This window comes from Melospiza georgiana, chromosome 6 (genome assembly GCF_028018845.1).
Source record: "Melospiza georgiana isolate bMelGeo1 chromosome 6, bMelGeo1.pri, whole genome shotgun sequence".
NCBI classification, from domain to species: domain Eukaryota; kingdom Metazoa; phylum Chordata; class Aves; order Passeriformes; family Passerellidae; genus Melospiza; species Melospiza georgiana.
The window spans coordinates 54271776-54288073 of record NC_080435.1 but is presented as its reverse complement, the minus strand read 5'-3'; positions in this window follow the sequence as shown (position 1 = coordinate 54288073).

Sequence of the window (16298 nt, the reverse complement as noted above, 5' to 3'; positions counted from 1 at the left end):
TGAGTCCCTGTCTGGCAGAACAAGAAGGAAAACCATTGCATGGTTTGATTAAAAACTGCCTGAATGCTCTCATTCTCTGCCAATTTGCTGCAATATCACAAGGTCTTCTGAAGTGGAGACAAGAGAGGAATACAAAGACCAGTAATGAGTACTGGACCAGTAATGATGATTGTGTTGGAGAAAGGGTACTAAATAGGACATTGCAGTCTCCTCACAGGGATGTCCTGATTCCAGAGAGGACATCTAGCAATCTTCAGCCCACTACAGAGCCTCTTGCCTCACTGCCTCTGTGTGCAATGCAGCCAAGGACAGTTTGTGAGGATTTTTATTTAGGTTTTAAGGATCCTTTCTCCCTAAATGTGGGAGTTCCTGTGTGCTGGGCAGAGAATGGCCACCTACCAGGGGAACTTGGAAAAAGACCAAATCCAGATGAGTACCAGTGCAGGAAAGGAGGCATCATCCATATTTTGTAGAATGACCATTGACATTATCCAAAGTCACAATGTTGCCAGCACAGCTTCAGGCTCAACTTTTCACACTGCTTTTGAAGGTTTGTTTTGCTGACAGAGGCATTCTCCCTCCTTGTCAGGGAATAAGGGATGCTTTCTTCAGCCTTACATATTTCTGCACACATTCACTTTCACTCTTTGATTCATTGACTTGTTAGTGATGGGAGTAATGAGAATGGGCTGCATGTGCTCTTCTGCACTTCTTATCTTCTTTATTATTGCCCTTGACACTGATAGAGCTCTTGGGCTGGGATGGGGATGATTCATGTGACACATTTTATCATCTGAGAGTGGAGTTTACAAGGTGTTTTTTCTTCTAAGCAGTCCTGTGGTAGCATCTCTCAAACTTTTGTTGTACCCAAGAACTGCTGCAGTGGAGTATTGCTGTCCTGTCACCCATCCAGGGACATGATTTGTTACAAGAGAACGTGGAGGAAGAAGGGAAAAAATTGTGAAAGGTGTGGGCCAGGTCCATTTGTGCATGGGGCAGGACAACATGAACAGCCAGTCACTGCTGACAGCTGATCACTGGCAGACATGGGGGGATCAGCCAGGATTGCCTGGGTATTTTGTCTCCATCTTGGCAGCTGCAAAGGTGACAGCTGGGTGCCTGCTCCCCACCTCCAGTGTCAAGGCACAAGATATTGGATCACATTTGGAGAAGGAGGACAGAGAATGGTGATTTTTTAGGAGGAGACATGTTATGGTTGGAGACAAGACTGATTAATACCTGGCAGGAAAGAAAGGATATTTTGAGGTATCTGTGTAGCCTTCTCTTTCCTTTACTCTTTCCCTACAATATTTTCCCTTTCTATGACTTGCAGCTGCTTTATATCTACTTCAGTTCTGCTTTAGCAACCCTGGTAATCCCTCTGCTGACTTGGAAGGAGCTTCTCATCTGTCTCTGGGGTTTGCAGGACAATTGTCATGCTACGTTTGGACCAACAGCGATGATCAGAGCATAAGTATTGAATTAAAAATAAAATAATAACTAAGTGGCATCTGCCCCTAGAGGGTTTTCCCAGCTCCCATCACTGGGCACAGAAACCAGTTTGGTCTTGCAGTTCAGTCTGTGCACCCAAAGTGGCTGTGCCATGGTCTTTTTATGCCACATTTGGCATGTCCCAGAGCATGCAGCTCATCCAGCGCTGAAGAGCTGGTCTGGCACTTCAAAAGCCCCAGAAGGGGTAGGTTATGTCCCTATTGTTCACCTAATGCCAGGTTTATGCCTTATGATGTTCATCACAGTGGCATTAAATGGCATGGAAACATCTGCTGAGGAGCTGAGGCCAGACTGGAGTGTGGTGACCCAGACACTGACTGATGGGAGTTTTGGCAGGGGCTGAGCCATCTAAAAGGCTTCCATCACAGCAGAATAAAATAAAAACTGATTTTGACCACATTTTTCACCCACCAATTCTTTTCCAAGCAGTTACTGGTTGTGCCAGCAGTGGAATTAACAGCTCTTATTTAGGCTGCCCTTTAAAGACCCACTTGGTATATCTGCTTGATTGCCAAGTTACAGCAGGAGGCAACTTCACAGTCTGGACCACAACTTTGAGTTTAACTGCAGTTTCCAACACTCAGGATTGCTTTTGTTGTATTGTAGTCTTGTGGTAATACCCAAGTGCAAAGTGCTGGTATGAACAGTAATAATCCCTCTAGTTTCCAAAGGGATGGCTGGCAGGAGTGAAACAAAATTAGTTTGCATCCAAAGAATAATCTTGACACAGGAGGCTGGGAGGGCAGGGGAAAGGGGATGCTGCTTGCATCTGAGCAATGATTGCAGCTCTGACAATAGCTGTGGAGGCTTTGGGGTGCTGCTCAAGGCCAGAATGAAATTCCTGGCTCCTGCTGATGAGCTGCACAGCAGGCAACAGGTGGGAAGGATGGAGCAACTTGGCACCAGCTGTCATGATGGAGAGGAGACCAGCTCCTCCCCCCTTCTGAAGGGGCAGCAGCTCCATCCTGCAGGTCCAAGGGCTACCAGCTCCAACCTGCAGGTCCAAGGGCTACCAGCTGTGGCTGTGGTCACCTTGGATTGGGTTCCCTTTGTCTTGGCTTGCAGAGCACCGTGCTGATTGCTGCTGCCATGCCATGGGCCTTCCCTGGAGCGTGGCTTGCCTGTGGGATGCTGTGGGGCTGGGAGTGCCAGGCAGTGGCAGACCCTGCCGGGTGCTGGGAGTGGGGCCAGGCTGCAGGCTCCCAGCCCTGCCCAGGGAGAGCTGAGAGCTGTCCTGGAGTGTGAGTCCAGCAGGGGAGGAGACAGCCCAGCCCCGGGAGCAGCGGCTGTCCCTGTGTGTGGTTTGCTCTCTCTCCTCTCACAACCCCTTTGCTTTGGGAGGCAGAGTGTGTGTGCTATGGCAAGCTGACAAGTGAATCAGTGCATATGTGCCATCAGCAGTGCTGGGGGAAGGAAACAGGGATTTATCCTGCCCCCATCGCTTTAGACAATGCTTCCGCTGGCAGCCTGAGCTCCGGTTAAGGACATTTATTGATCGCTTCTCTGGTTTACTACTGGCTGCCCAGGGAGCAAATAACAACATTTTAAATGAACAGGCTGAAATATGGCAAGGCAGGAGCTGACAGGCAGTGATTAAGCAGCTCTGTGATCTGGAGGAGGGTGAGAAACAAATGCCAGTATATTTAGATGTATGACGGCTAATATAGCAGGGGAGAGAATTAACTCATTGCAGGAAGGTGGAAGATCTTTCTGCTACTCTTCTTCCTGGCTGATGATTAGGCTGCTAAACTCGAGGTTGCCTGAGGGAGAAATTATCCCAAATACATTTTTAAAAGGCTGCTGCCTTTTAGAGCACTGTGTATCCATGTTCCCACAGCTCCCCCAGAAAGCAGGGGCTGATTCAAAGGCTGCTCAAGTCAATGGGAGGGTGCCAGTGATGTCTGTGGGTGTAGGGCTGACCTCCCAATTCTGAGAATGGTTTCATTGAGAAAAACACTTAGCACATGGCACCTTTAAAAACTGATCCACAGATTATTGTCATAAGAGAGGAAGCATTGCTGGGGACCTTCTGGGGGCCACAGTAGCAAGCACCCTGGATCACAGACATGCAATTTGTATCACACACACATTTACATTATTTTACTAATCTCAAGAGTTTAAGGGAGTAAAGCCACATTTTCCACTCACCCCACTTCTGAGCTGGCACATAATGGCTAAGTTGGAGGGTCCACTGAGTGGTGGTCTGTAAAGCATATTGCTCAATGGGTCATTTGTGCTTAATGGGTCATTCCTTAGAGTTAGAACAAATAACTTTTCAGGTGGAAAGAGTCCAGCTGCTGTTCTGCACGGTACTATGTGCTACCACTGTGCCACCTCGAGTCCAGGTTCCCTAATCTCATATGTCTGGTGCTGCAAGGGCATTATCTGCTGATAAGAAATATTTGCATAAGTCAGATTGAATTTCTTAAAAATATATCTATAACTTATATAAGAGGAACTAGATTCCTGGAAAATATTGGCAGAGAACTGTAGAGATAGCACAGTTCCTCTGAGACCTGCCATCAGCCTTTAATCTCCCTCTATCACCATTTTTGCATTGCCATTTGCAGTGGGGCTGAAAGGCATTTCAAAGGGCTCAGGTGGTGAAAGAGCTGACTCCAAGCTCCAAATCCACGGCTGAAGGTTACAGGCAGAGGTGGGGCCAGCAGTGGCAGGTCTGACAAATGGATTGAAAGTCAGGTGCTCACTGTGCCATTGCTTCGCTAGACATGAACTCAAAACCCTTGAAGGTTACTGTGTGAGTTTCATAGCAGGCTGATGGGAAAAGACTGTCAGCAAATCAGGCTTTCACCAAATGCAATGTTACTGGAGAATCAAAGTCCTCTTTGTTTAACAAGGACAACAGGTTTATAAAGATCTTATCGTTGCCAGATATTACTGTTGCTCTGCAAAACAGCAGGGAGCCTGAGAACACAGGAGGGACATTATATCGTCTTTAAACCTGTAATTAAAAGGTAGTTCTTGTTTGGAAAAAAAATTAACAAGAGAATGTCAATTCAATTTTTTGCAGGCAGGCAGAATTGAGAGATGATGCAAGATGTCTGTGTTAAGTTGTGTCAGGCTGGACTTTAGGAGAAAAGTTTGAGAGAAAGCTCAAGAAAGGTGCATGTATGACTCACCTTCCCTGAGTGTTTTCTGAATGTCCCACAGAACCAAATGGTTTCCACTGACAACACAAGCCGGCTTTGGCTTTTGTCTCTGGGCATTTTCTTTTCTTCTCATTAAAATTAACTTTCCCCACTGACCCTTTCTCCTTGTTGCCATTTTATGGGTTGTTGGATTTTCCTCAGGGAGAAGCAGCTGCAAGACCATATCATGTATACTCCATAACATGGACTTTGGAGGAAAGTGGGAGGAAAAAGAGTTGCAGATTTGGAGAGATGCAAAAGACACATTTAAAGCTGTTAAGGAAATGGCAAGCTTTTAAAAACAAGGCATTTTTGTGAATAAGAAAAGCTCATTAAGGCTTTTTAAACATTGCCAGCTCCAAGGAAGGGGCATTTTCATTTACCTTTGTGTGTGAGGGAGAACTTTTTGAGATTCTTGATATTTACATTGAGAACAGGCTATATCTTGTGACAATCTGGAAAAAAAGGACACTTTCTGTGCTAAAGGGAAGCATTGCCCCTGTGTAACCCAGGCCTGTGGGATGCAGGTGAGAGGAGATGCCCCAGGGCTGCATCACATTAATCCCTCCATGATCTGTGCTACCACAAGCTCATCTGGCTCCCTGATAGTGTGTGTTGAAGCTGAATTTGGCCACTGCAACTCTACTCCAGAGACCTCCAAACACTTTGCTCTCCTGTTAGATGAAGAGTGCAGGGTCCTTATTTTGTGCAGAGATGGGGCTGAATTATATTGGAATTTTCCCTGGCTTTCAGAAATATAAAATGTAGACCTGAATGATGTAATTATGAAACATCTTTATTTCTGTGTACAGAAGCATTCTAAAAGACATAAATTTGCTGAATAAACCCTTAATAAGCTGACTTTAAAAAGCACCCTTCACTTTGCTTTTAGCCTGTAATCGATCATCATGTCCACACGGCCTAGAGTAGAAGGTAATATTATAAACAAGCATGTTAGAAAAGTTTATAGGAATAATAAAAGAACAGTAGAGCACTAAGGGCAGAGCCAGCAGCAGTGCCTGGCCCTGTGCTGGCTGACTGCAGAGCCCTTGCCTGTGACAGTGCTGGACCCAAGTGACCCAACCAAGGTCGGACACAGTCACAGGGACACTGGCCCTGCTCCATCAGCCAAGGCTTTCCTGTAGGTAATCACTTTTTCCTTGATTTCTTTGTTTAGAATTTGCAAGAAACTGCCCTGCTCATGGAGGGATTCATTCCCCAGAGAGAGGCAGGGGCAGTCTCCCTTCCTGTGCACCAAACCCACGCTGGTGTTCCTGGAGTTTGCATTTCCTCAGTGACAGGCCTGACTGGGAGGAGGAGGACTGGCAGAGAAGTGGAAAGACTAATTTCAGCAAGGAACATGGAAAAAGCCTTCCCAGTTCTGGGGTGTGAGTTTCTGAGATTGCCTCCTCCCTCCTCGTGAGCTCCTGGTGAGAGATGTGGAGGCAGCATGGTTCCTCCAGAGGGACAACATCCCTTCCCTGCAGTGTCCCACCGGGTGACAGGGACAGATGGGCACAGAGCACATGTCATCCTCCTGCTCCTGCAGCTCACAGCAGCATTGCCCCTGGGAACATCCACCTCAGGGGGAACTTTCTGTTGCTTTGCATGTGCAAAGTGGGATTCTTTGTGGTGCGGGTACAACTGATTTGTTTTCCCCAAATAAAACTTTGAATGCAAGAGAACCCCACCCATAACTGATGTCTGAATTTGCAGCACATGACCCAGGCAGGTGAAGATGATTCTGGAGATAAAGCAAAGGCTGCATGGCCTTGGTACATGCCAAAGTGCCAGTGTGCCTTTGGGGGCATAAACCAACCTTTTCTGTGCCATCCAAGATGTGCAATGCCATGAAATGAGAAAGTGCTGCTGCTGTGAGAGCACTTTGCACAGCTCCTGCTCTCAGGCATCAGCTCCAACGCCACCACACAGCCTGAGAGCTGCCTGAGGAAGGGGAAGGGATTTAAACTGACACATTAAAGAGACCAAAATGAAAAGTTGTGGGTGCAATTGGGAATAAATGCTTCAGAGCTGCTAGAGCTTGTGCTCGAAAATAGCGCAGAGGAGGGGGGTTTAAGCCCTGCACAGTACTTCCAAGTAGCCCTTTGGATAAATTGACACAAATTCCAGAGGGATTTTAACTACTAGGACAAGGATCCAGAGCCTCTGCTCTGTCTGTGCACAGGCTTTAACCATGTAATGGAAAAAGCCTGATTTCAGTTCCATGGGGCAGGGACGGGAATTTGGGAAGGGAGCATGCTTGCAATGTGCATGCTTGCACAAGATTTATTAGGATTACTTTTGGGAGTATTTATTGTACCTGGCCAAAAGAGTATGAGCAACACAGGCTCCCTTCAAATACAAGATTACATAATTTTGTGAGAAAGTACAAAATAATATGTACCTAGTGAAAGGCTCAGGAAGAGGGTTAAGTTTTATTTTGTCTTTGTCTTGTTTTTCCTGTTAAATAAATAATACTGCAGTTAAAGCTTCATTTGCAGAGAAATGTGGTTTTGTTTTGAAACAAACTTTAGGCTGCATCATGAGGAAAGCATCTCTTGGACTTCCCAAATGCTTCTCTTTTTGTGAGGTGGTGGTGGGGGATGAGCTAGGAGAGTGAAGCAGATGTTATTAGGATTCAGTTTATTCCTGCTGCCTTTGCCCAGCTCCTGTGCTGCAGCACAAAGCTGCTCTGAACTGGGAAGGCACAAAGCCTTGCTGAGCAGGTTTACTCCAAGGTCCTCAGGAGGTGAAAGAGGAATTTGTCCTTTTGCTGGCACAACCCACTGCTTACTCTGTTGCCCCAACATTTCCCTATCTGCAGTTAAATTCCCTCCAATGCTGTTCCATCACCCACAGCCTGTGCCCCTCAGCCCAGCGCTCCCCAGGTGCTGGTGCAGTCCCAGAATTCAGACTCCAGCACTGTCACATTTGTCATATGGTTCTGAGGCTGTCCTGCTTCTTTTATCTGTGTTTCAAAGATAATGAGCCAAACACATTTCTGATGTCATTGGTTTCAACTTCCTCATTAATTCTAATTGCACTGCGTAGGGCAAGAGGCTCTAATTGCATTGGGCATGGGAATGGGGGCTCTGGGCAGAGACTTCCCTGCTCTTGGAAGTCAAGGAAGGAAGGCTTTAGGTGGTGATGACAAGGAGAAATCATTAGAACAAACTTATGTCCAGGTATCTCCCAAGTAAGCTCAGAAGGTGACACAGTCTGGGGTGTTTATCAGATCAGAGCAAAGAGCAGAGCCTGCCCAGCCCATTCAACCCCCATGGGCAGTTTAATAAGCTCAGTGCCAAGAAATGCAGCTGAGAGACCTGCCATAAAACTGATAAAACTGCTACCAGTGAAGTCAGGAGGACATCCTGATTGTGTGTGACTAACCAAGCAGGAAAGTAAAAACACTTCCTTAAGGCAGGTAGGAATTAACAATGTCAATTTATGCACCACAGGTTCAGTCCCAGAGAGACCCTGCTGAGTTTGTCTGTGTTACCCCATCAAACCTGGGAAGAGAGGATCCTTCTTCCAGACCAGCACTGCACCCATTTTCCCAGTGCCTGTTTTCAGTCCCTTGCCTGTCAGTGGCAGTTTTTGGACAGGGCTTGAATGCTGGGGCCATTCCTGTCCCCTCATTGCTGCTGTCACAGGCAGACAGCTGCTTTTACCTCTTCTGTGAAATTCTGTGAATTCTGGAGCCTGCTTAAGGCTGAACAAATCAACGGGGACTTTCCATTGTTTGCAGTGAGCTTTGGAGCAGCTGTTATTGTTCTTCATCATCTGCTGGAACATTTCTAATCGAGTTATTGTTGTCTCCTGAGGAAACTTTTAGAAGACTTTCAGAAACCTTCACATATTGGCAAAGCAAGTTTTTGGTTTCATTCCCAGGGCAATAGTCAGGCTTTTTCCTTTTTACTGACGTCATGGCTTTTGGATGTGCTCAGATAACTCGTGGGTGAATTCAATATTCATCTTCGCAGCTTCTGCTACTTTTTCCTTTTTATCCCACGGTGGTTTATGGCCTCTAGTTCTTACAGAACCATGTTTAATTTCCACAAAAGAGTGAGCTAAAGACAGAACTAAAGACAGAAAAAGCAGAGACGTGAATTTATTATTGAAATATTTAGGAAAAGCCCAAAATGCTGTTGCTTATTATCCCAATGTCTTTTTGCTGTTGTTTTTGGTTATGTTTTTAAATCCTTTTCCTTTGCAAAGATTTCTGACACATATGTCCATCTGTAGCCATTTTTCTTGTATGTCTGGGTTTTGCCTCTCTCTTGTTGTGTGAAGACTGATGGACATTGTCAGCTTTTTCCAAAGCTGTGGATTTAGAAATCCAGAAATCTACTAATTAGTTCATGTTTAATCTGCATGATCTGCAAGAGCAGTTCTGGAGTCTTGTAGATTTGTTCCAGCACAGTCAAATTATGCTGATTAGATTGGTAAAAAGCCAAAAAAATAAAGCATAAATAGCAATTATTTTAAATAAATTCCAAGCACATAAAGACTGATTTTAGCCTGGGCTGTTGAAAATTTTTGTGCAAATTGTAGTGTGTGTTTATTGCATTTTTTTTTTCCTAAAGAAGTGGAAGAGTTGGACCTATGGTTGTCATAAATACACTGAAATATGATGGGCAGCTGTGATCAGCAGCAGTGAAGCAGATAAGCCCCACAGCTGCATGGTGCCTTGCAGGGAGAGCACCGTCCCCAGTGTTTGCTGTGTCACCTGTTCCCAAGGCAGGGCTGCCTCTTAAAAGTCCTTGTAAAATCCCACTGCCTGCAAACGAGCTGCTGCTGCTGAGCTGTGCTGCCTCCAAGGACACTGGAGCTGCCAGGCAGGGGAATGGGGCTGCTCCTGCTGCGGGCACAGAGCCCAAGCCCTGGAGCAGCTCCAAGCCCTGGAGCAGCTCCAACCCCTGGAGCAGGCTCCATCCATCCCCTGGAGCAGCTCCAACCCCTGGAGCAGGCTCCATCCATCCCCTGGAGCAGCTCCAGCCCCTGGAGCAGGCTCCATCCATCCCCTGGAGCAGGCTCCATCATCCCCTGGAGCAGCTCCATCCCCTGGAGCAGCTCCAACCCCTGGAGCAGGCTCCATCCATCCTCTGGAGCAGCTCCAGCCCCTGGAGCAGGCACTGGGCTGGGAGGGGCAGTGGCAGGACAGGGAGGGTGCCCAGCTCTCCACCAGCCACTGCACCCCAAGCTGCCACCTGGCAGTGCCCTTGGCAGCACCTTCCTGGCACTCCACTGGCTGCTGCCCTCATTCTTGGGGTGTAATGGGGCTCAAATAAGTAATTTCCAATTCTTACTCTCTGGTCCACCCCAGATTCAAGCGTGGAGCCAGGAGGTTTAGCTGCCCAGGCTGCGCTGCAGGTAGGAGGTTTCTTCCATCATCAGTCTCTGAGGACTGCTGCACTTGCTAAACAGCAACATGCACACACACAGAGGATAAATACAGGGTAGAAAATAAGTCAAGTGTAATTTGAGTGTTTATGGACACAGCTGAGCAAGCCCTCTGCTTTTCAAAGGCTTTCAAATGTTTAGGAAACAAAGGCATAATGGTCTTACAAGTGGGCAAATGTACTGTTAAGAACCACTAAAGTTTTGCAAGATAAATCTTATTATGGTTGAAAACACAACTGGAACTTGACTCTGACTTGCACAAGCAGCCATTACAAGTTTGGGAAGTGTCACAGAGCTTTAGACCATCACTGGCAGGACAGTGGGACAGTGGAGTTAATGGGAATGATCTCCTAGATTAGCTCTGCTTAGTCACGCTCTGCAAGGAGGTTTCAGACAGCTCCTGTGGAAAGGAACAAGCCTGTACTTCCCTCAGAGCATGCCAGTGCCCCTCTCATGGTGTTCCTCAGTTGGAGCAGCCAGCTGAGCACGGAGCTCCTGTGCCCTGGTGCTGCAGCCCCAGTGACCCTCAGCTCACAGCTCCCCACAGGGAGTCCCCAGCACCCCTTTGCATTGATCTGCCTCAGTTCCACCTGCACTTTATTGCCCAGGCTGTCATCAGGCAGGACTCACCCATAAAGTTCCTCATAACCTGTCCCCATGCTCAGTGCCATAAATAACTGTGCACCATCAGCAGAGTCCCCTGACAAAGTGCTCAGCCCTTTTTCCAGGTCATTTATAACCACACTGAGCTGCACAAGCACCAGCACAGACTCCAGGACGCCACTGCTGACCTCCAGACTCCTGTGAGACCCAGCTAGGACCTCAACCCTCTGTCCCTTATCCCTGAACTTGTTACTCAGCCTTATTTATCCTACAACTAATGGCTTAGAAAGTGCCTTAATTCTATTAGATTCCCTAGCTTTTTCCATGGGTTGCTCTGCAGCCTTACTCATGGTCTTTTAATATTATTTTGGGCTGTGTAATTGAATTCAACCACTCTTAGGTTTTCTATAACAAAGTGGGGCAGGCATGGAGGAAAACACTGACTGTGCTTTGAGCAATTAACAGCTTTTGTGGTGTTGTTGTTTTGTTGATTTTTACTTGAGAAAGTATTCTGTAAAAGTGCAACAAAATGTGACTGTTTTCTGCTAGTGTGACTGCTTTGGATCCAGACTATACAAAACCAATGCCATGTTTCAGCTGGTGGGGGAAGAGCATAGGATCTATCTATAGTCACTGATCCTTCTAATTCACAGGGAATTTGGGAGGTTTTTTTCAGCTCTGATAAAACTAATGCAGCACATAAGCCTCTTTGAGTCACCCTCTCTGCTATAAGAACTACCATAAACAGCTGATTTCTATGAGGCAGATGTATTTATAGGCTTGGGATAGAATGTCAATTTTTAAAATGCCACTTTTCTACTTCAAAGAGATTTGACTTACATTTTTAATCTGTATAAAATTAATGCAGCTAATTAATGAAAATGGCGACAGAGTAAAATGAATTAAAGTTTCAGAAGATCATTAAGCATTGATATGGCTGCATGCTCTGATTTGGTAATGAGTTGTGACATGAGTCAAGACATTATCTAACTGTATTTGCATCCAGGTACTGTAAGAGCTTGTGGGCACTGGGGTGCTGCCATGTGAGAGTTTTGCTCTGGAGGGGATTCTTGCTGAGCATTAGGAGAGCACTGTTATTTAAGAAGGAACTGTGAGGAGATCTGGAGCATCAGGTCCTGTTTTTCATTCTGCCACTGCCTTGCACAATCCCCTCATGCATCAGCCTTTGGAAGGAGCATGGTGCTGTGAGATTCCCAAAGAAACCTACACAACCAGGGCCCAGGTCATCAAGGGAGTTGTGCTGAGATCCCACTGAAATAAATAAGAAAAATCAGTAGGAGCTGGGGCATGAAATCCCTTTACCTTCTTTGAGAAACTGTTCTCTCTTCAGGCAGCTCCCTGACATGGAGGTGCCACTGCGCTCTCGCAACAGCCGCGGGGATTTCCAATCTCCTGCCACAGCCATTTTGCAAAGCCCTTCCCCTCTCTTAGTAAATGTTTGCAGGATCAAAGTCAAACTGCATGATAAACGAGGAACTGTTTCCTTATGAAGCAGAAATCCTGTCTCACGCAGAGATTTACCATGAGGAAGAGCTGCAGTTTCTATTCCCAGCCAAGCACGCTGCACCTTGACTCTTGGACTACAGCTCTGTCAGAAGTGGCACAGAAATGGCAGGTGGCAAAGGCGTTTAGTCTGAGGGGAACTGAGCCCTTGTGTTCCTTGGGGACAGAAGATGCTCCAAGGGATAATGCTGAAGGCCCAGCACTGTCCCTGAGGTGGAGGAAGCCCTGGGCTTGCTGTGGTGCCATGCAGTTGTGCACAGGTCACACTTTGCTCCTGGCTTTGACCAGGTCACACTTTGCTCGTGGCTTTCTCAGCTGTGACAGGTTCATGCGTTCAGCCCACCTGGGCCTCTTGGTGCTGCTCTAATGCCAGCAGTGCACAGGGCTGGCTGTAATGCCTTCAGAGGAATACAGTCCCATTTATAGTTTGTGTAAAAACCTAAAGGAGCCCAGTGCTGCCATCCTGGCTCTGACATGTGTCTGCAGGCTGGTGATCAGCTGTGACCATGGAAAACCTGCACATCCTGCTGCAAAAGGGCACTTCCCTCTCTCTTTAAAGGGCTGCTAAGATCAGCGAGGAAATGTCAGCAATGAAGGATCCTCCTGGGTGGTAAAAACTGGACGTCGGTCTCCTGTCTGGGAAGGTTGATGTGCTTGTGGGCTCTGTATTCCACTCAAATATGATCCATTTTCTTACATGTTTCAATCTTATCCAACAGAGGACACAAAAACACATCAAGAGAACATGCAGAAACTAGCTGGTTTCTTAGTTAAATCTGATTTTTCAACATAGGCAATCAAATCTCTCTCTTACTCAATTCTCTTGCCCAGTAATGTCCTGAAATGGGTCATTCTTTTTTGTACAATACATAACTACATTGTGTATTTTGCTGACATAATTTAAACCATACTGAACTCCTCTAGCAGTGTGACATGATGCACCAGGCTGAGCTGACTGCAGACTTCTTTCCCTCTCCTTCTCTTCTTTCCACTCCATCAGCTGTAGATCCCAGCCTACATCCCCTGTTAAAACAGCCTGATTGAACTGACATCCTCACTAATGAGCATTTCGGAGCCACAGCTTTCAAGAGGAGAATCTGGAATTTCCTGGGAAATTGCCTCTTTATTGCAAAAGGCCAGGAAAGGAAAGGAAGAGCTTTCTCCTAGAAATCATTCTCCACCTTACTACTGCTCCTTCCCCTGCTTTCTCCAAGCAGATTTGGTTCTCAAATCCAGCTGATTCCTACGAACAGGTGGCCCTTGATTCGTTAATTATTCTGAAATGGTACTTTATGGACAATTTCTAAGGGGAGGAGGGGCCAGTGTAAAAAATATCAGAGCCTATAACTTTAACATCTTCCTCACCCCTCAAGTGGAATAAACTTCTGGCTCAGAATATTTTGACATCACAAACTTTCATTCCCCATGCCCAGGGACCAGCCATGCTGAATTGCAGACACATGGTAGGCAAAACTACTGCAAATGTATTTTTGGCTCAGGTTAGGAGGGGGGAATACAGCTCTCCCAAAGCAACATGAGGGAGAGGAAAATCCCACTGCAGACTTCCCCTTCCTGCACGGTGCCTAATACAAAGGGAGGTTGCTAAAGCAGCAGCTTCTCTGAGCTGGCTAGACCTAGTCATGCACATGGGCTTCATGGTGAATCAGGATCAGAAAGGTGATGGAAAAGGCTCAGAAAGAGATGGAAAAGGCTCCTTCTCCTCCTTACATAGCTTTGACTGCTCAGCTTGCACCTCAGGCAGCAGAAGCTCTGAATTCACTCAGTCCTGGTCTCTGACATATCCTGCAGCTACCTGAACCTCTGGGGAGAGCTCCACTGGAACCACTCATGCAGATTGCCCTCTTAACAACTGTAAAGAAATATGATGTTTAGCAACAACCCCCTCAGCCCCCACTGAAATAACTTCAGGCTGAGGTCTTCAGCAGCTCCAGCCTGCTGCTCTCTGCAGGTGCCTGGTCAGGAGCACACAGCTGTACCTGCAGGTCCTGAGGGGTGGCAAAATACAGCCCTGGTCCTGCATTGCAGTAAAGAGGAGAGGAAACTGCTCTGCCCAAAGCCTGGCTGTGCAATCTCAGTGGGCTGGGAGCAGCAGGAAGAGCTGGTGCATGCTGTAGGAATGGCTGCTGGCTTTGGGTCTGAGGGCAGGAGCAGGGATGATGAGAGGGGACCCCTCATAGCAAGGAAAAGCCCAGTTGTGGGCACTTGACCTTAGCAGCCAGGGGGAAGCACAAGGAACAGTGAGATGCCCACAGGACTGTTCCCAGCTGCCTTTGTGGTTGTTCCTATCAGCAGCATATCAGCCAGTTTACCTCAGAGTTCAAAGCTGCTGCCCTGCAGCAGAGGACAACAGCCTGCGAAAGGACACAGATCTCCTGGGCGAGATATGCAGGTAAAGGGCTGCATACCAGTGAGGAGATTTATTTTTATTTCACTATTTAATTCAAGGTTTCTGTGTTGCCTGTGTTGGTGCTGATGCAGATTCATTCCAGTTCAGAAGCTGTCACGTAGGGAGAAAGGAAATAACAGAGTCTGGCTCCCCTCTTTTGGCATCTAAACAACATCATTCCTCAGGAGCACTCGAGAGGCCAAGCAGCATGTAAATGCTTTCCCTCATGGTGACACAGACAGAACTTTCTGGTACTCCAGCAACCCCTTTCCTCCCTTTGACTGGTCACAGCTGCACGTACCTTTGGTGTAACATCATGGTTATGCAACGCTGACTCTCCCACTCTGCTCTTATCGTGCCTCTCTCCTACTTGTGCAAGCAGAAGCTGAGACCGAGTCCAGCAATGGCCTCCAAGAGCTCAGGCATTTCCCAACCTTCCTTTTCTGAGCCTGCTCTGCTCCCACTGGCACAGAGGTGAGCTGGGACCACCAAACACCCTGAGCTGCAGCCTAGGAGGGCACAGATCTCCATTGTCTGGCCAGAACAAACCTGGGAGGGCATGAACACCCAGGCTGCCCAGTGCACTCCTGAAGCCAAGTGATGCAGCCCCTGCCGGGATGAGCACTCGTTCCCAAGTACATCACTGCATCTCTGGGCCCCCCTCGGTCCTGGGTCACCATGACATCCTGCTCACCAGCACTAATGGAGCACAGATGGACTCTCAGGGGACTGAGTGTGAGCCAGAACCCTCATCTCTGGAACGCTTCCCAGCAGGAACCATCTCCTCACCATCACGTATCCCAAAGTACCTAAGGAGAAGGCAGAGCAGGAAATGCAACAGAAGAGTTCTGAATTTTTGTCACTTTATCCCTTTAAGGTTCTCAAGCAGGATTTATGATCATCTTCAGAGAAGAGTGTTGTGCTAACAGGTAGGCAGGAAACAACCACAGTGAGATGCAGATCTGTGAAGCTTTAATTAAAGCACAGGTAAACTGTGAACAGCAGCAGAGCTCTGAGTGTTTCTCATGTCACTCATCTTAGTCACTGCTGTGTGCCTTGTGGGCTGCCAGGTGTCACAGCCTGCTCTCCATGCCAGCCTGCAGGGCACAGGGCACAACAGGACCTGGCTGCTGTGCAGGGCTGTGTCCTAGTGCCCATCCATGGCTGAGGGATCCTGGTGCATGGCAGCAGTGAAAAGCTTCACCTGAGCATGTGACTGAACCACACCAGGGCAGGAAGAAGTGTTTTGTTCCGTACTGGAGACCAAAATGTATTCAGAAGAGAAATGTAAAAGTATGGCCCAGGCAGATTCCCCCAGCGTGGAGGGAAAGACCCATCTTTCTGATCTCCCACTTTTGGCCAGAATGTAGGACACAGGTGACCATAAGCAGCATTAAACAGTGGAGGGGTTGGCAGGACACTACTGCCCACACTGGACAGTGTGGGATCCTCCCTGTGACCCTGACAACAAAGCAGCAGCAGGAAGTGGTGCAGTACTGCTGGCCATGGCTGCCATCAGCAACAAAACCACAGAAAGCCTTTTAAATATTGCAAAGACAGAAATGAAATCCTTCTCTTCTATGCAATGCTTGCCCTTCCTCAGCAGAGGTCAAATCAATATGGGACCAAGCAAAGTCAATGGTTTATTTCAAGGGGTTTTGAATTGGGCTTTGTAGGCAAAAAGGCATCAGCCTTGTTTC